At 46.6% G+C, this 20808-nt stretch overlaps 1 protein-coding gene across 1 annotated transcript in view; it reads right to left on the reverse strand.

Moving 5' to 3' along the window:
- Positions 1–20808, reverse strand: part of HYDIN (HYDIN axonemal central pair apparatus protein) — a 1819717-nt gene that overhangs the window by 1338351 nt on the left and 460558 nt on the right. The window lies entirely within an intron of this gene.

Consider the following 20808-nt stretch of genomic DNA (forward strand, 5'->3'; position numbering starts at 1 on the left):
TCCTTACTGGTTAGAGTCTTTAGCAACAGCTGTTGACAAGGTATGACTTGTGAAAGGGTATTATCCCCATCGCCCATGTATAGCCCCTTGGCTTTCTCAGAGATTAAGGGAACTTAAATGGGAGCTGCATAGACAGGAAGGCCGCTAATCACAGGCATCACTGTCACTGGCTCCCTGTCATCTGGTGGATAAAATTTAAGATTGCCTCCATTGTCCACAAGGTCATTTGGAGGTTCTATCTCCCAAATTGTTCCATTTGACTGAAGCTCATGAAAGAGCCTTTTCAGTTGCAACCCCACACTTTGGAATTTGTACTTTGCCAAATTAAGTTTTATTTATTGTCACAAGCCATTTAAAAAAAACATCTGAAAGCCTACTTTTTTAGGAAGGTATTTGAATTATTAGGATAGTTGATGTCCAGCATTCTTTCATGAAGACAAGATGATAGATTATCATCGTTTACTGTTTGTATTTTATGTAACTCACTGCGAACAGTAGAGCAAGCGAGAAATAATTTTTTAATGATAATACTGTGGATCATCAGTTATGTAAAACCTCATCCTTCCTCTGACAGAAAAGTTCTCCAACATGAATACTGGAATCTTGGCTATGCCTTCCCTAATTCAGTCAAAACTCTGTTCCAGATTTTGGCTGGAATGCTGACTACAGCTTTGGGGCCCTTTGCTGTTTGGCATGAGAGTGAGAATATTGTTGTTCATGGGGATAAGAGGGTGGACAATAACAACTACTCAGTGGATAGAAAGGCCTCCTCGACAACCTATTTGAATTCCTCCTGTATGGTATGGCAGTGGAGAGGGTCTGAAGCATACCATGACAATGCTAAAACTACATGGGAAGGCCAAGTCTTCCTGGATCACTTGAGAAATATCGATGGCTGGCATCTGGATGCTGCAGAAGTGGACCCTTGGAACGAGGTGAGGTTGACACTACCCACAGGGAGGGGCCCTGCAGGCCCTCACCATTCGCAGGCGAAGTTGGCTGGAGCAGAGGCCCAACAGGAACTTCACCAATACTAATCCTCGTTCCCCTTAGGTTGAGCCCTCGGGTGCCACAGCTGGCTGGGCTTAAGTGCGGGCCTCTGAAGAGTTGAATCCATCGCCGAAGGTAGTGTTGGCCAGTGGGAACAGAACGAGATCAGTTCAAGCAGTGGTCAGGGTAGGCAGCACAGATGAGAGCAGGCCAAGGTCAGGGGTAGGTGGAGATCAACAAGACTAAGATCAAGCAGTGGTCAGGAAGAATTCAAGCGTCATTGAGGAGCAATTTGAAGTCAAGCCAGGAATCCAAACAAAGGCAAAGCCAGGTATGTGAACCCAGGTTAAGCCGAGAAGTCAATCCAGGAGGATGAGGCAAGGCAGAACAGCAGGAAGACATTGAAAACGAATGAGGAACCACAAGGCAGGAACATAGGTACTCCAAAGACACAGAAATGAACCAGGAACACAAAGACAAGGCATTGGAACAGGAGCAGGAACCAGCACTAGGAACAAAGAGGCAATCAGATACTCCAAGGTGTTCAACCAATTGTCAGGGCGTCTGAGGCAGGACAGAGCAGGCCTTATATAGGAGAAGGCCTGTGATGTCATCCATGGGTGCCAAAGTGGATTTCCTGCCGCATGTCCTTTAAATGCACCTGAGCCGTGCATGTGCCCAGGGACACCCCACGCAGCTGAGTGGTGTTCCTAGCACAGCGAGTTGCCCATGCACAGCCTTGACATTAATGGGCCCCCTTCGACCCTGGGCTGGAGGTAAGAGCAGTCAGTTGCAGGACGGACCCGCAACCAGCCAAACGCAACACTGGATTCTTGGAGTCCATTAAGATTCCCAAGAATAATGCAAGGATAAGTTATTCTCTCTAAGGAAACACTTCAGGGAATTTAAGGCAGCAACCAAAATTTCTCCAATTCTGGCATTGAGCACTGACTATGACTTCTTAGCCTTTGCCATTCCTTATTGGAGCTCCTCACTCCTGGAACCAAAGAAGTGGAATCTTTTGGCTTTCTTTGGATGGCAGCAGCTGGACAATGGCTTATCTCCATGGCTCCTATGGGTGCTCGATGTTGAGTTGGATCAATGCCCTCCTGATGTTGATGCACTGCCAGCAGTCAATGCAGATCCTGGGTCCCTCAGTGCCAATTTTTCCAATGTCAATGCACTAGACATAACTCTCACAAAGAACTTTTCCATCAGCTCTCAACAGAAATGGTGTCCTCTAGCAGTTATCTTTCTGTACCTCAAGATGTCATGGTCTCCCCAAGGCAAAGTGCATATCTATCATGGGAATCAGTAATAAATTTATTTATTTATTTATTTATTTAACGGATTTATATACCGGAGGTTCCTGTATAATATACATATCACCCCGGTTTACAATGAACAGTAAATATGATTCATTCGCACCAAAGGCACTTACTGAAACTGCTAGCTTACAAGAAAAGCTGTCTGGCTGAAAAATAAGAAAGAGGTCATCAATGTCCCAGAAAGTGAATAAGCCTAGCAGCTTCAATAAGTGCCCCTGGTGTGAATGCTGATTTTAAACAAAATCCACAAATGATTTTAAACCAAAACAAACAAAAAACACACTTTGAAATGTTTGTATGCTAATGCCAGAACTCTAAGTAAGATGGAAGAATTAGAATGTATAGCAGTAAATAATACCAAAACTCAAAAGCACCAAAATTTATGGGGAATTTATGCTATGCTATCAAATCAAAAATCAATACCCCATTGATATCTTTTATCCATGTGATCAATGCTCACTATGTGTGCTCAAAAGAATGAGTCATGCAATAATCAGAATAATTTTACAATAGGCTCTGGAGTCTCTTCTGACTCCTAGTGCCAACCTTTATAACAAGAAATTTTTTTTTTAAAAGGACAGAGGAAGGGTTTCATATATTAAAGTGTTAAACCCCCATGGGTGAACTCATTCTGTGCATAATCATTAACCAAACCTCCTCCATCCAATATTTTTTAAATTGTCACATACACCATAGGTGAAACTGCATATTTTTCTTTTAAATATTTTTTTGTGCCAAAAATTATTTTAAAAGCATGCTTATTGAATGTCCTGACTTATCTGGTATGATTGAAAAAACCCGACACAGCCGCGTTTCTGGTCTATTTGGATCAACACTGCTTTCCCTTCTAACCAGGAACTGAATACTTTAAATCATGAATACTGCACTCAACTTTAGATGATTTATGTACAGAAATCTTTACTTTGGAGATCAAGTTTCTTAAGAACAAAGCTTCTTTGTAATTTGAAACTGAGATTGGTAAAAAGATTGAAAACTCAGCAGATTTGAAGGATCCAACTATGATTGGATTTCTTCGCTGGATATATTCACTTTGTATGAAAGTGGTTATATATGCTGGTTTTAATGATACTTCAGATGCCAATGAATGTCTCTCATACTGTTGCCACCATGTGGCCCAAGATTTTCGTGAAAAAATTGGCAAACTTGTTTCTGATACAAAAAGATTATAATAATCTTTGTCAACTCATGTTCCCTCTACTGAAGGAGAGATGTTTTTCCTTGTGTGATATCCAGGCAAGCTCCTATGAAGTCTACTATATAAGCTGGATCCATAATGGATGTTGGGATACTGATGATGAATCCTATGGTTTGAAGGATGTTCGTCATATAGAATAAGACTGCATATAAACCAGCCATCTAAATATGGAAACCAAATACATTGCTCTCTCTTAGATAAGCGGCAATCACTGGGAGGCATTTTGTGAACACCCTGGAGAACTTGATACGGGTGAAGTTCATTGGCTATGGTGAAATGTTGACAATTTCTGTGAGCTTTTTGAATCAGGATGTGTGTGGGCATCTTTGAGATCTAGAGGGAGGATGGTCCCTAAACAGTTCATCCTGAAATTTTCTTTCTTCTGGTGTGCGAGATCTCAGAGGTACAAGATTGGATGAAGATCATCTGTTTTCTTTGGAATGTAGAAATAGCTGGAGTAGAAACTTGTATTCTTTTGCTAAGTATATTGGGACTGGTTCCATTGCATTTGCATCAAGGAGGGCTGACATCTCTTGCTGGAGAAGTTTGAGTTTTTCTGCACTTGTTGCACTCAGCAGTCCGCGAGTTTGTCCCGCAGACCACCGCTCTTACCCCCACTGGGGCAGAATCCAGCCTCCCCACACCACAGCCCGGCCTCTGCAGTCGCAGCAGGATGTCACCACAGTCTGAAATTCAGCAAAGGAGGCAGGACACTGCCGCGCTTGGCCCCACTTCCCTAGGAGCACACGTGCATGCCGACAGCCTTTCTCTTAAAGGGGCCAGTGGTGGGAATCCTTAAAGGGTGCATCCTGATGTCATCAGAGGAGAACCAGCAGTACTTTCTCAAAGCTCTAGCAGCCTCTATGTAGTGACTCAGTGCCTGCTTAGACTCCTCAGTCTCCCTGGGTTTTCCAACGCCTCCCATACCAGCACCTGCTACGCCAGGGAATCTCAACTATGCCAGGGGTTCATCAACCAGTGCAATATGCATTTTGTTCTCTAATCAGCACTGTTTCCGGATGAAACCATGAAGACTATATTCTCTCCCTTCTGGACTGCAAGGCCCTAGCCTAGGCCTCCCTCCTGTGGGAGCATTCCGACTCCATTCTTCAGGACCTCCAACACTTTCTTGTTGCCTTCAAGACTATATTTGTGAACTTTTGTCGCCAGGCTACCTCAGGCTCAGATCTCCTCAGATTGTGCCATCAAATTCCAGACCCTGGCTACCGAATTCAACTGGGAAGAGGCCTGTCTCTGCTCCATCTTCCTGGATGTATTGTCATCCCGTATAAAGTATGAATTGGCAGCCCACAAGCTTCTCGAATCACTGGAATCCCTTATTGATTGATGGGCAAATTGACTGCTGGCTCCAGGAGCAAAAATGGGAGCCGTATTCCTCTAGAAGATGCGCAGCTGGCCCTGGAGCCTCTCCTCCCCATTGGAGCCCTCTTCCTGCTCTAGAACCCCTGCAAAAGAACCGATGCAACTGGGGTGTGAGCGTCTGACCCCAGAAGAGCACTTCTGATGCAGCCAGGCTAGGCTCTGACTCTACTGTAGCAGAGCTGATCACCTAATAGCCTGCTGTCCGGTAAGGCCAGTAAACTCCCAGGCCTAGGTTTCAGCGGGGATTGACCTTAGGCCTTATCTCTCTGGCTCCCCAGTTCTCTCTCGGTCACAGTCTCCATGGGCAACCAGGACTTTACCACCTAGCCCTAGTGAATTCTGAGGCCGGAAGGAACTTCCTCATGAAGGACCTTGTGGACTACCTCCAAATACCCACACTTTCCTGTCTGGTCCCATTAGTACTTTCCTCCATCCATGGGGATCCTCTGCCGGGGAAAATTACCCGCATCTCATCTTCAGTGAAACTTTGTATGGGCTCTCCCAACATTGTGCACCTGGCATTTCATTTCATCGACAAGGCCATACATCTCATGGTTCTGGGATTACCCTGGCTCCAGCAGCATTCCACTCAATTCGATTGGGCATCTCTTCAGCTTTCTTTGTGGGGTCCCAAGTGCCACAGTTCCTGCTTAGAGAAGGTGAAGAAGGTGGAGACCCAGCAATGTCTCTCCACGTCCGTTGCTTTGGCAGGCCTTCCACTACAGTACACGCAATATGCCAATGTCTTTTTCAAGAAGAAAGTCGAAACCTTACTCCCTCACAGGGAGTTCGACTATGCCATTGACATGCTACCTGGTGCCAAGCCATCCCATGGAATGGTGTACCTCTTGTCACTCTTCCTGAGACAAAGGCCATGTCTGAGTGAATTCAAGAGAATCTGGACAAGGGGTTCATCCATTGGTCCACCTCCGCAGCTGGTGCAGGCTTTTTCTTCATGGCTAAAAAGGATGGGACTCTCCTTCCCTGTATTGACCATCAAGGCTTGAATGCAATTACCCAGAAGGACCATTATCCCTTGTCTTTAATCTCAGATCTGTTTGACTGCCTGCAAGGAGCAAAAATCTTCTCTAAATTGGATCTCTGGGATCTTACAATTTAATTTGTATCTGACATGGCGCCAAATGTAAGACAGCCTTCAACACAAGAGATGGTTACTACGAATATCTGGTGATGCCTTTCAGCTTATGCAATGCCCAGGCTGTGTTCAAATCATGATGAATGAGATCTTCCAGGACCTTCTATGTGTGCATAGTAGTGTACCTAGACTTCATCTTAATTTTCTTCAAGGATCTGGCTCCCATCACTGGGACATCTGCCAGGTACTCCATCTCCAGAAACATCAGTTTTATGCCAAGCTCGAGTAATGCTTGTTTGGAAGGGAATGCCTCCTCTTTCTGGACTACATAGTCTCCAGCAGGGGTTTCAACATGGTCCCTGACAAGTTTAAGAGTATCCAAGATTGGCCTCAGCCAAGCAGGCTATGGACCATGCAGAGATTCCTGGGCTTCACTAATTTATTATCGTCATTTTATAAACAATTAAACTATTGTATATAAGTTGTACTCTCCCAGTTCTTTGTTAATTTTCTCCAAGTTCATCCCCCCTGTTCCATGTAAGACATTATAATCTATTCGTTATATTGTCATTGTAATTGTTGAAATGTGAACCGAAGTGATTAGTAACATTGTTACCTGAACTGCGGTCTATAAAACTGTTAAATAAATAAATAAATAAATAAATAAATAAATAAATAAAATAGCTGCCTCTCTCACAGTCTTTACTCATAAAGGAGCTAACACCAAACTCTAGCCACCAGAGACCGTGACAGCCTTCCAAGATTTAAAGACCACTTTCTGAGGGAGCCTTGCCTCTATCTGTATTCCATGTGCCCCTTCATTGTTCAAGTGGACGCCTCTTCCCTGAAGGTAGGGGCCAACTTGAGCTAGTACTCTTCCACAGGAACCTTGCACCCCTGTTCCTTTTTCTCTAAGAAATTCTCCCTGGCTGTATGCAATAATGGGATTGGTGATAGGAAACTACAAGCAATCAAATTGGCACTGGAGGAGTGGCACCACTGGATGGAGGGAGCACAGTATCACATAACCATCTACACTGACCATAAGAACTTGAAGCACCTCCATCAAGCCCGATGGCTTAATGCCTGACAGGCCTGCTGGTCCCTATTCTTTGCTTTCTTTAACTTCGACCTCAGATACAGGCCTGCAGCCAAGAATGCTCATGCAGACCCTCCTTCATGCTCATTTCTGACTCAAGACACCTCATAACCACATCATCGACCTGGCCCTGGTCCTCCTCGCATCTACCATGACTGTTCCTCAGGGAAGACGGTCGTTCCCTGCAAACTCCGTGAAAAGGTGTTACAATGGTCCCATAATCCCCATGTTGCAGGTCACCCTCAACGAGCCTGGACTCTTGCATTGCTTTAACAGTTCTACTGGTGGCACCAAATGCAGAACGACATTTTGGCCTATATGGACTCTTGTCCCACCTGTGTGCAACAAAAACCATTGGCGGAACTACCCTGGGGGCTGTTATAGCTGTTGCCGGCTCCAAGGGAACTTGGACCCATTTGTCCACCGACTTCATTGTGGATCTTCCCTTCTCTAACAGCAATATGGTCATCTGAGTCGTAGTTGACCGTCTCTCTAAGTGGCCCACTTCACACCATTACCTGGTCTCCTCACGGCTTTGGAGCTAGCTCAGCTCTTCATTCAGCATGTTTTTTTGACTCCATGGGCTAACTAGTCACATTGTCTCAGATCGAGGTACTCAGTTTACTGGTGGTCACTGTGCAAAAAGTTCAACATCACACTAGATTTCACAACGGCCTACCACCCTCAAGCGAACGGACAGTCTGAATGAATCAACTGGACATTAAAGAACTTTTTCTATGGGCTTATTGCAACCCCCGCCAGGATGATTAGGCCTCTCTGCTTCCTTGGGCAGAGTATTCTCACAACCCTAATCCATGTGCTGCCATGGGCTCATTGCCCTTTAAGACTGTGTACGGTAGACAGCTTCTGCCTCCTCTGCCTCTTCTCCTAACAGTCCCATCGCCGGTGGCTCAACTGTCCACGCAATAACTCCAAAACCTTTGCAATCATACTCAACAAATGCTCTGAAAGGCAAATCAAAGAGCCAAAAAGTTCACAGACTGTTATCAGAGGCCCGCTCCACTGTTTAAGCCAGGGGAGAAGATATGGCTGAGAAAACACCATATCAGGCTTTGAGTTCCATCCATGCGACTTATCCCCCAGTACATTGGACCCTTTACAGTGCTACGATAGCTCAGATTAACTTTGGCTACCCGCATCTCTGGGAATTCACAACTCCTTCCATGTCTCACTCCTAAAACCCCTGATGCTCTCCTGACCCTCCAGGAAGACGCCACAGTCGCAAGAGATAGCCTCGGAAGACAACACCACATATCAAGTAAAAGAGGTCTTGGATGAAAGGACGCGTGGCAGGAGATGGGCGTATCTCCTTTCCTGGGAGGGATACAGATCACAGGAGAACATGTGGGAACCAGCCTGTAATATCCTGGATAAAAACCACCTATGTGAATTCTATGCCATGCACCCCAGGAGACCCAAACTCTCAAGGGGAGGATAGAGGAGGGTTTACTGTTACGCTCGGTGGTCTGCGGGTTCGTCCCATGGACTGCTGCTCTTACCCCTGCTAGGGCCTTCTCCAGCCTGCCCATTTGACTCACAGCCTGGCCTCTGCAATTGTGGTAGGGCGCTGCCACTGTCTGGCACTCAGCAGATGTGATGGGACGCCGCCGCACTCGACCCCATTTCCCTAGGGGCATGTGTGCACCAACAGTCCTTCTCTTAAAGGGCCAGCGGCAGGAATCCTGCAAGGGTGCATCCTGATGACATCAGAGGTGAACCAGCTTTTAAGGATCCCTCCTGCACTTCACAGATGCCTTGGCAGGGGTCAACTCCTTTGGGAGTAGTGTATTGCCTGCCTTCCTGTCTTCGTTCCTGGTTCCTGCCTTGCTGTGGTTCCAGAGTCTGTCTTCTGTCTGTGGTTCCCGTTGTCTAGTTGTTCTTGGATTCCCTCATCTGTGGTCAGTTTCTTCTCATTTGTCTTCAGCATCTCTTCGTGTTCCTGTGGTCCTTGTCCTCCCCCTCTTTGTCATCCTGCATGGATTGATCTTCTGGCTTTGAGCCTGGCCTGCACCCTAACACTGATTGATTCTTCTCCGCCTGCCACTGACCTCTGCCTGGATACCAACGTTGCTAGTGCTACACCTGTGTGGCTCTCCACTTGACCCTGGTCTGTCCTCCCACTGCTCCCTCAGCATGCTGGCCTGCAGTTCTTCCCGCCTGCCTGGACTGCCATCATCACAGAGGCTCCCACCTAAGACCAGCCGGTCTAGCACCTGAGGGCTCAACCTAAGTGGAACGTGGGCTGGTATTGGCGAAGCTGCAGTTGGGCCTCTGCTTCCACTAGCTCCGCCTGCCGATGGTGGGTATCTGCAGGGCTCCTCTCCGTGGGTAGCACCAACTCCCCCTCGTCCATAGTCACAACAGCATTTATGGCATGATTCTTTGATGGAATGTTTTGGGGAGAAGATTTGAAATTTAAACAGTATCCCTGTTGCATTATCTTTAACACCCAATGGTCTATTATCAAAGAATGTAATGGGCTGAAGTATTGAAGCCTTCCTCCCATGGAAAGCTGTTTAAATCTAACTGGGAAGATTTTCTGAAATTGTACTCAGAAACTAGGATTACATTTTGATTGTGTTTGTTGGAGAGGCTTGGTCTGTGCTCTTTCATTAGCAAGCAGCCTGCTCTCTTGATGCTGCTGCAGGTGAGACTGCAGAAAAAAGTAGGTTTGGTTCCTTCTTCTTGAATAGTAGTACTAACTCCTGTAATGCTTAGTAGACCTGGATTTAGGTATAGGCAAAACAGGCAACGACCTAAGGTGACAAATTTTGAAGGTACCAAATATCCAAGCAAAAAAAGGAACTTGCTTCTGCTTCCTTTAGTGCCATGTGCCGGCAAAGCTTCAAAGGGGCACCACCATGGCACTCTGCCTGTGCATGCTAAAATCTTAAATCCAGCCCTGATGCTAAGATGGACATTTTCTACTTGTCGATGGATGTTCAGTTTTAGCCACTAACAGAGTAAGGAGAGTGGAACATAGATCTTGAAGGTATACTGTTTCTTTAACTTTGTCTCCAAAAAGATTAACCCCTGTGAATGGAGTATCAGCCACTTTCTCGTGAATATCTTTATGAAGACCTGACTCCCACAGCCATGCTAGCTTTCTGGCTCCAATGACTACTGCAGATGTTGTGTATTGCACTCGCTGCTCGCCGTTCCCAACCGCGAGCAGCCTCACTCACCCTCCGGTCCGATGCCGCCGGTCCCTTGCTCCTGATGTGGCTTGGACACCACCACCGCTTTCAGCCGCTCCTGTGTGGCCTGGGTGCTGCCGAAGCCCCGGAGTCCTCTTCTGCGGTCCGGTCCACTGCTGCCTGCCGGCCCTGGTTTCCCATCTGGCAGGGGTGCCGCTGCCGATGCCATGCTCTATGGCAGGGAGCACTGCCGCTGACGTCTCCTCCTCCACAGCAGGGAGAGCCGCCGCTGATGTCTCCTCCTTCGTGGTAGAGAGGGCTACCACAGATTCCACTTCTTTGCGGCAGGAACGCCGCCGATGCTGCTGCTCCTCTCCTGTCTTACATCGGGCTCCTCTAGGCACGCGCGTGCGTGCTTCTGCTTTACTTTTAAAGGGCCAGCAGTGGGAAAGGCCCTGCGGCCCCAACTGATGTCATTGCCTTGTCCTGTCTTGAGCCCAATAAAAGGGCTCTCCTCCACTTCTTCGGGGCCTTCGCATCAGATCTTCACAGTTGCCTATAGTCTCTTCTCCGATCAAGGTCCTCCGTGGTCTTCTTGTGTCCAGATGATTCTTCATTGAATGTTCTTGATGTTCCTGGTCTTCCTTATGGAGCTCCTTCATCGCCTGTTCCTTGCTCCTGATGTTCCAGTCCAGGTCCTGATGTTCCAGCCTCCAGCTCTTGGTCCTGCTTCCAGGTTTCCTTCATGTCCACCTTTCCTGGTGTGCCACCATCGTGCTCCATGACCAGCCCATGGGGGGCTGTGTAGGGCACCTTGTGGCACAAGGCCAGTCTTCATGTCTGCAGCGCAAGTATCCGGAAGGCCCTTGTTTTTAACGCTGAGGTCTGTTCCTGAATCAGAGTTCTGAGTCTTGAATCCTTGAACCCTGTTCCTGGTCTTCGGAGTTCCTTGTTCCTGCTTCTATCCATGCCCAAATCTCAAGCCAGAGCCTACTCTGCTTCAGCTTGGTCCACGACCAGCCACGGGCAGCTGTGTAGGGTGCCCTATGGTGTAGGTCTCTCCTGAATCTTCATCATGTTTCCAGCTTCTAGTCTTCATCTTCTTACCTGGAGTCTGCTTAGCTTCCGGCGTTGTCCGCGACCAGCCATGGGAGGCTGTGTAGGATGCGCTGCTAGTGTCTGAATCCTGAATCCGAACCTGAGTCTTCCAAGTTCCTCGTGTCATCGTTCAGTTCCTCGTCTTGACATGTTCCTGCCCTCAGCCTTTGTCTGGCCTCATGCACTCGTCATTCCCAAGAGACGGGTCTGGAAGGGCTGAGTGGCCGGAGGGCTACTCTTGAGACCAGCATTGTGTTGCTGGGTCTCACTTGTGTGTGTAGGTCCAGTGGAGGTCTGAGCCTGCCTTGTACCAGTTCCTGTGATGTTCCTCGCTCTGCCTTGTCCCCGCTATAACCTGTGCTTGGACATGTTCCCCTCGCATTGTGCGTGCCTTGGGGCTCCTACCTGAGCCACGCCATAGCCCAAGGGCTCACATCTCTCCAGAGCAAGCGACCCCACCCACACGGTCGCAACATTCTGGAGGAATTAATTTATATCTCATAAGCTGATTCAATTAGATGATGCAAATATTCTTCGGCTTCTTGCAATACAGAAGCAAAATGATCCATGGGATCTGAAGGAACAGTTGAGTCATGCCTTACAATTTTTGCAAGGAGTGTTATATGTATTGTACCATGGGCAGCAATACAACATATGAGATAATTGTAAAACGTTTTTTACTATGGTATACAGGATCTTGAAATCTTTACTTCAAGTGGTTCTAGAAAGTTTTTATGAACGCTTTCATTTTTTTTTCAAAACTGATTCCACTACTACCGATTCATGAGAGAGTTGTACTTTTTGATGCTCAGGACAAGGCTGAACTTTGTATTTAAGATCTAAAGTAAATGGAATTGCCTTCACTATTTTTTGGACAAAACATGATATGACATATATCTTTCTGGGATGCTGTGAAAAGGGATATGATGCAAGACCAGTGGACTCATCATCATCAGAATATAACACGACAGAATTAATATGATGAATGTGATCCTTCTTGAGAGACAATACTATAGATGGCTCTTCTAAGGTTGTTCAGTCCTTGGACGAAGATGAACTTTGAAACTTAAACTGTGACTCAATTTGTATAATTTCTTGCCTGGCTTGATATTTATTTATTTATTTAGCATTTTTCTATACCGACTTTCCAATAACAAAATTATTGATCAATTCGGTTTACATTTTAAAATTTTTAAAACACGCTAGAGAACTATATAGATCTTCTCTAGAAATCACATGATCTTTGGCAGTCTATTATCTTTGGCAGACTATTATCTTTGGCAGTCTATCATTAAAACCCAGCCTCTAGCCTATATTAGGCACTGCTCATGTTAATTATGTTATTACCCCCATATATCTTAATCCAAGTTAATTCGACCTGTTCATTGTAAGACATTTACTTGTCATTGTTGTTATTGTTTAAAATGTAAACCGAAAATGTAAACCGAATTGATATGGTGGAATAGTACAAAATTGTCTTAACTCCCAAAGGATTGAGTGTGGTCAAACACAAACAAAGGTGTCTTAATACACCAGGAATAAAGTGCAGTCAACTGCAAAGCATAAAGGAGTCAACTGCAAAGCATAAAGGAGTCATATTTAAAAAAGGCAGTGAGCCTGACTTCAGTGCCGGGAAAAATAGTGGAAACTATTCTCAAGAACAAAATTGTAAAGCATATAGAAAGACATGATTTAATGGAACATAGTAAACATGGATTTACCCAAGGGAAGTCTTGCCTAACAAATCTGCTTCATTTTTTTGAAGGGGTTAATAAACATGTGGATAAAGGTGAACCGGTAGATGTAGTGTATTTGGATTTTCAGAAGGCGTTTGACAAAGTCCCTCATGAGAGGCTTCTACGTAAACTAAAAAGTCATGGGATAGGAGGCGATGTCCCTTCGTGGATTACAAGCTGGTTAAAAGACAGGAAACAGAGAGTAGGATTAAATGGTCAATTTTCTCAGTGGAAAAGGGTAAACAGTGGAGTGCCTCAGGGATCTGTACTTGGACCGGTGCTTTCAATATATATTTAAATGATCTGGAAAGGAATACGACGAGTGAGGTTATCAAATTTGCAGATGATACAAAATTATTTAGAGTAGTTAAATCACAAGCAGACTGTGATACATTGCAGGAGGACCTTGCAAGACTTGAAGATTGGGCATCCAAATGGCAGATGAAATTTAATGTGGACAAGTGCAAGGTGTTGCATATAGGGAAAAATAACCGTTGCTGTAGTTACACGATGTTAGGTTCCATATTAGGAGCTACCACCCAGGAAAAAGATCTAGGCATCATAGTGGATAATACTTTAAAATCGTCAGCTCAGTGTGCTGCAGCAGTCAAAAAAGCAAATAGAATGTTAGGAATTATTAGGAAGGGAATGGTTAATAGAACGGAAAATGTCATAATGCCTCTATATCGCTCCATGGTGAGACCACACCTTGAATACTGTGTACAATTCTGGTCGCCGCATCTCAAAAAAGATATAGTTGCAATGGACAAGGTACAGAGAAGGGCAACCAAAATGATAAAGGGGATGGAACAGCTTCCCTATGAGGATAGGCTGAAGAGATTAGGGCTGTTCAGCTTGGAGAAGAGACGGCTGAGGGGGGATATGATAGAGGTCTTTAAGATCATGAGAGGTCTTGAACGAGTAGATGTGACTCGGTTATTTTCACTTTCGAATAATAGAAGGACTAGGGGGCATTCCATGAAGTTAGCAAGTAGCACATTTAAGACTAATCGGAGAAAATTCTTTTTCACTCAACGCACAATAAAGCTCTGGAATTTGTTGCCAGAGGATGTAGTTAGTGCAGTTAGTGTAGCTGGGTTCAAAAAAGGTTTGGATAAGTTGTTGGAGGAGAAGTCCATTAATGGCTATTAATCAATTTTACTTAGGGAATAGCCACTGCTATTAATTGCATCAGTAGCATGGGATCTTCTTAGTGTTTGGGTAATTGCCAGGTTCTTGTGGCCTGGTTTTGGCCTCTGTTGGAAACAGGATGCTGGGCTTGATGGACCCTTGGTCTGACCCAGCATGGCAATTTCTTATGTTCTTATGTTCTTATAATTCCCAAGATATAATGTGGTTAACCGCAAACAGCACAAAGGTATTTTAACCTCCATGCACAGTATTTTTATGGGGGCAAAACACCCTAGTATAACAAACAAAATAGTAGGGTGGGAGAACTAGCCTGAGATTCAAACAGGAAACAGCATGGAAGCACCAAAACTCCTGTGCTGTTATATCATAGGCATGGCAGGATCACCCCCTAAGGTGGTATATCTAGGGCAGGGGTGGGCAAGTCCGGTCCTCGAGGGCTGCAAACCAGTCGGGTTTTCAGGATACCCCTAATGAATATGCATGAAATAGATTTGCATACAACTGAGGCAGTGTGTATGCAGGTCTCTCTCATGCATATTCATTAAGGATATCCTGAAAACCCGACTGGTTTGCAGCCCTCGAGAACCGGAATTGCCCACCCCTGATCTAGGGCATGGCAAGTAAGCAGAGCAGCAGCAAGACTCCTAAGATGCTATATCTAGGGAATGGTAGGTAGATAGCAAGTGTTGCTTACCTGTAACAGGTGTTCTCACAGGACAGCAGGATGTTAGTCCTCACATATGGGTGACATCACAGGATGGAGCCCTGTAATGAAAACGTTTCTGTCAAAGTTTCTACAAAGCTTTGACTGACACTGGCACACTGAGTGCACTGAGCATGCTCAGCCTGCAATTATCCCTGTGAGCCACAGGTGTCTCCCTCAGTCTCGTCTTATAGCTAAAAGCGCAAGCGAAACTAAAATAAAAGTAAAAATGTATACATACCCAACTCCACGGTGTGGCGGGTGGGTTTTGTGAGGACTAACATCCTGCTGTCCTGTGAGAACATCTGTTACAGGTAAGCAACACTTTCTTTCTCACAGGACAAGCAGGATGGTAGTCCTCATATATGAACATAAGAACATAAGAACATAAGAAATTGCCATGCTGGGTCAGACCAAGGGTCCATCAAGCCCAGCATCCTGTTTCCAACAGAGGCCAAAACCAGGCCACAAGAACCTGGCAATTACCCAAACACTAAGAAGATCCCATGCTACTGATGCAATTAATAGCAGTGGCTATTCCCTAAGGGGTAGATTTTCAAACTATGCGAATAGGCCTACTTTTGCTGGCGCATCAGGCGCAAGCAAAAGTACGCTGGATTTTAGTAGATACGCGCGGAGCTGCGCGTATCCACTAAAATCCTGGATCGGCGCGCGCAAGGCTATGAATTCTGTATAGCCGGTGCGCACCGAGCCGTGCAGCCTACCCCCGTTCCCTCCAAGGCCGCTCTGAAATCGGAGCGGCCTCGGAGGGAACTTCCTTTTGCCCTCCCCTCACCTTCCCCTCCCTTCCCCTACCTAACCCACCCACCCGGCCTTGTCTAAGCCCCCCCCTTACCTTTGTCGGGGGATTTACGCCTCCCTCCGGGAGGCGTAAATCCCCGCGCGTCAGCGGGCCTCCTGCGCGCCGGGATGCGACCTGGGGGCGGGTCCGGAGGGCGCGGCCACGCCCCCGGGCCACCCCGAGCCGTAACCACGCCTCCGGGCCCGCCCCCGAAACGCTCCCGGCACGCCCCCTAAACGCCACGCGGTTCGGGCCCGCCCCCCGACACGCCCCCGACACACACCCCCCTCGGAGAACCCCGGGACTTACGCGAGTCCCGGGGTCTGCGCGCGCCGGTGAGCCTATGTAAAATAGGCTCACCGGCGCGCAGGGCCCTGCTCGCCTAAATCCGCCCGGATTTGGGCGGATTTAGGCGAGCAGGGCTCTGAAAATCCGCCCCTAAGTAAAATTGATTAATAGCCATTAATGGACTTTTCCTCCAACAACTTATCCAAACCTTTTTTGAACCCAGCTACACTAACTGCACTAACCACATCTTCTGGCAACAAATTCCAGAGCTTTATTGTGCGTTGAGTGAAAAAGAATTTTCTCCGATTAGTCTTAAATGTGCTACTTGCTAACTTCATGGAATGTCCCCTAGTCCTTCTATTATTCGAAAGTGAAAATAACCGAGTCACATCTACTCGTTCAAGACCTCTCATGATCTTAAAGACCTCTATCATATCCCCCCTCAGCCGTCTCTTCTCCAAGCTGAACAGCCCTAATCTCTTCAGCCTTTCCTCATAGGGAAGCTGTTCCATCCCCTTTATCATTTTGGTTGCCCTTCTCTGTACCTTCTCCATCGCAACTATATCTTTTTTGAGATGCGGCGACCAGAATTGTACACAGTATTCAAGGTGTGGTCTCACCATGGAGCGATATAGAGGCATTATGACATTTTCCGTTCTATTAACCATTCCCTTCCTAATAATTCCTACCGAGCTGAGGATGCCCGAGGATGCTCGAGGATGCCCGAGAGTGCATCAAATGCACCCAAGACCGCGCAAAAGGCGCAATGACGGGGGTGGAATTTGGAACGGAGTGGTCCTGAAACCCTTAACGGGTTGGTGGAAGGATGTTGGGTAGTTAAACTGAAAAGAATAAGAGTAGACGGACTGGCCAAACATGGAGCATGCCGGCCAGTCGAATCTAAGCAATAATGGGCTGCGAAGGTATGGAGAGAGCTCCAGGTTGCAGCCTGATAAATATGTACAAGCAGCAGCGGCCGAGGAGAAGCTATTGAGGATGGAATGGATGCAACAGAGTGTGGTTACACACTGTGTTGTAGTGAAATGCCTGCTTCTTGGTAGGAAAAGAGATACAGACCATTAATTAGGAGTTATAGGTCTGTTTGCCCAGTGGATCTCGCAGGTTGACTCTTGCCACAGAAGGAAAGAGTTAGGTGGAATTCCTATGGAGTGTAGTGCGATCTAGATAGAATGCAAGTACACTATTACTGTCCAAGGAGTGGAAAAAACCCTCTCGCTTTGGTGAGAGAGAGGTTTTGGGAAAAATGGGCAGAGTATATTCTGAGTAAGGTGAGATGCAACGTCTACCTTAAGAAGGATATGAAGTTGAATATGTAAAAACCACTCGGTCACGGAGGAACACAGGGTCGGATGAGTATGTAACAAGGTGTGTAACTCACTGACCTTGTTGGCAGAAATGACATTTATGAGAGAAAGAATTTCCCATGCCAAACCGTGAAATGAGAGGAATGGAAAGGCTCAAAAGGAAAATGTATGAGACTTATAAGCACACGAAATATAGGTTCCATTCCGTGACTAGTGAAAATAGAGGCGGCTTGATCAGTGGATAATCCATGGTAAGCTGACTCAGAAGGGGTTTACCGTTAATTGGGTATCCCCACTCCCAAACGATACACCAATTGGAACAGAGGTGTACCTATGTGGAGGATGTCTGGGGAGCAGAATCCGAGGGAGCAAGAGAAAAGAGTGGTGTAGAAAAAGAAAAAGGGAAATACCCTTTTGTATGAGTCATGTGGTAAATCATGCCATTTTGAATGGTAGGATTTATGTGTGGAAGGTTTCGTGACGCTACCAGTACCTGAGAACATCAGTTAGTCTACGATTTGAGACTGACTTGTGAAAAGGCGAATTGGTTACTGGTGTGATAGATTGAGAAGTATGGGAAGCATACTGGTCTCGGCCAGGACGTGGGTCTGAGGATCAGTGAACCCCGTCCCGGTTCAACATTAGATGAGTGCTGGCTATAAGAGGCAGCAGAAGAGACACATTTAAGAGGCCCTTGATGGAAGAAAGGCGTCTATAGGAATGCATTGGAAACATGTGTAGGTAGTAGAATCTGTGCACCGTATGGTTCGATTCGGACGCAGAGGGCAAGTTCGATTGACCTCAGCATTAGAAGATCTTTCCCGCTACACATTTAGTCCGAGACCATTCGAGAGGATGGAAACCTACATGGAGAAGGTCTGCTAGTGCGTTCAGTAAATCTTAGATAAGTGGCCCGAGGATACATGGAGTGAGCAAGGGCCAAGGGTAGAGCTGCGCAGCTTCCTTGCAAAACAGCTAAGATGTTGTGCGTGCTTGTGTGTTGGAAAGCACATTCTACTTATGCTGTCTTTCTGTATGCACAAAGATTTGTTGCAGAGGCAGTATTGGAAGGCATAAGGATATAATGCATGGCTACAAGCTCCAGGAGGTTCATGTGAAACTGTGCCTGGAGTGGAGTAGACGCATTTTGGGTTGAGAAGCTTTTAGGTCAAACTTTACAACCCTGAGTAAATGCGAGCATGAGCAGAATCAGACTAGGTTTTGATCTGCAATATGGATGAGGGACGAAAGCGGTTGAACAGCTTAGACCCACTGATAATGGAATTTCACTGAATCTAACCCATAGCAATTTTGGATCTATGAGGAAAGTGCATAGTGAAGAAACCCCATGGCCCGACAATGAAGAATTGAGGAGCTGAGGTTATGGAAAATGCACGCAGGGACATGTAAGAATTTATTAGAATGTCTGCGCGTATGCTGGACAGGAAGGTCATTATGACTGTGGTGTCCAGAAGTGTTGTATAAGGGATTTATGGCAGTGACAATAATCCCAGTTAGTAAATGTATAGTGAGTCACGAAGAAGTTAGAGCTCCTTGCGTGGACTGACTGTGGTTATGCAGCTGTCCATGCAAGGAAAAGCATGAATGATGTTGCACTCCACAAAGAAACAGCAGTCACCGATAGTGATTCAATGAATACCCCAGTTGCCGAAGCTGGTGCAACCGGCAGAGCTTGGGATTGTAATATTGTTGACTCACCATGAAGCACTTAGAACGATTAGAGATAATGTACTTACTGCGATATGGAAGCATGGTGACAAGAGATACCATTTTACCTGTGCCTTCTGAAGAAAGTTGGTATTTCTGAGGTCCAGGATGAGCGGAGAGTAACTACTTTCTGTTGAAAGAAAGATTAGTGTAATTAAAACTCCCCCAAACCCCCCCCCCCCCGCCCCCCTCTGAGCTTTGTAGCGTCTGGGGGAGTGTACCGGGAACTTTGGTACAAGGTGGGGTGGCCGCTCTGATATCCGGCCAGTTGGGAGACCAGGAGGTGTCCAACTGGAGGGGCTGATGTAATCTGGATATCATGTAACCTCCCACGGGAGCATGAGCGGTAAATCTTACCCGCATTTCTGTGTGCTATACGAGGAGACATCGAGACCTGTTGTCAGGCTTCGAGGTGGACTTGCACTTCAGGCAGTATTTGCTGGATCTCGTGTTTAGCAGATCAGTGAATGCACCTGGAACTTTGGTTCTGAAGCAGGAACCAGAAGCCAGAGCATTAATCAGTACAGAGCCTCGTTGCTGAAGAAGGGAGGATGCCCTGATGCAATCCCAAAGAAATGATAGAAAGGTTCTCGTGGTATTGTGGCTGACATAGCTGGCATAGCGATATGTGACACTAATACGGTTCTTGGAAGGTACATGACCTAGAACTTTTCAAACCATGTGGCTCGAATTAGAGAACACATCTCAATGGGAATGCTGCAGAAACGGGTACTTACCATCCGACGTGGATCGCCGAAGGACGAGCCGGTGAAGATTGCTGGCTCCGTGGATTTCAGGAGTCATTGAGGGAGTAGACGCCTGTCTCAACTCTGATGCCTGGTATGGTGGCGCAGGTATAGAGGAGACAGGCTGAGCGTGGCTGGCGCTACCATGGTAGTATTTTGTGGAGGGCCACAATCCCCCACCGATGTTGGTGGGGCACGCCTCGGGAACAGGGGAGCCGATTAACAGCTTGTGAACCTGGCCCTCGTCAAAGCGGCTCGATGTTTCGTGACGCCAGTGCAGAATTCTTCGGAACTCGTTACGGTGTTTCTGGAGCACCAAGGACTGCTAATACTGTGTGAAACAGTGTCAATGGCAGTGGTGATGTTGCTCGGCCCGAGCATTGTCCAGCATAGAGAAGGATAGCACCAATGTGCTGGATGGAGTCGGTGGCAGACGATTTCTGTGTCGGTGATGATGCATGCCACGGTGCTCGGCCCGGTCTTTCCCCAGCGCTGAGATGGATGCCCTTGCTGTCTTGGATGGTGACTGATGAAGGACTGTCAGCATGCTTGCACTGCTCCTGGCACTATGTAGTGTCGTAGGCTAATACGGGGCTTTAATAAGAACCCAACGCATGGAGCACTGTGTTCAGGCGAGGGCATTACGTGGCGGTGCTATGTCGGTATTGATGGTGTCGATGGCAGCCGAAGCGGCCTCGAGGGTATCGTCAAAAATATATATGAAAAAACATCGATGACTTGGCCAGAGCAATGATGACAGTGACGGAAGCACTGACGGCATCGGTGTAGGTATCTCTGGGAACGATGTGGCATCAAATAATCGAAAAAACATCGTTGGGATCGAAAAAACGATACCGGCATCGACGGAGTCGATGACCACATCGATAGGAACGTTGAAGACACCGATGGAAACGACGTGGGCGTCAAGGGCATCGATGTATGGAGGCAGGTGCCAACGGC

Source organism: Rhinatrema bivittatum, chromosome 7 (assembly GCF_901001135.1).
Source record: "Rhinatrema bivittatum chromosome 7, aRhiBiv1.1, whole genome shotgun sequence".
NCBI classification, from domain to species: Eukaryota; Metazoa; Chordata; class Amphibia; order Gymnophiona; family Rhinatrematidae; genus Rhinatrema; species Rhinatrema bivittatum.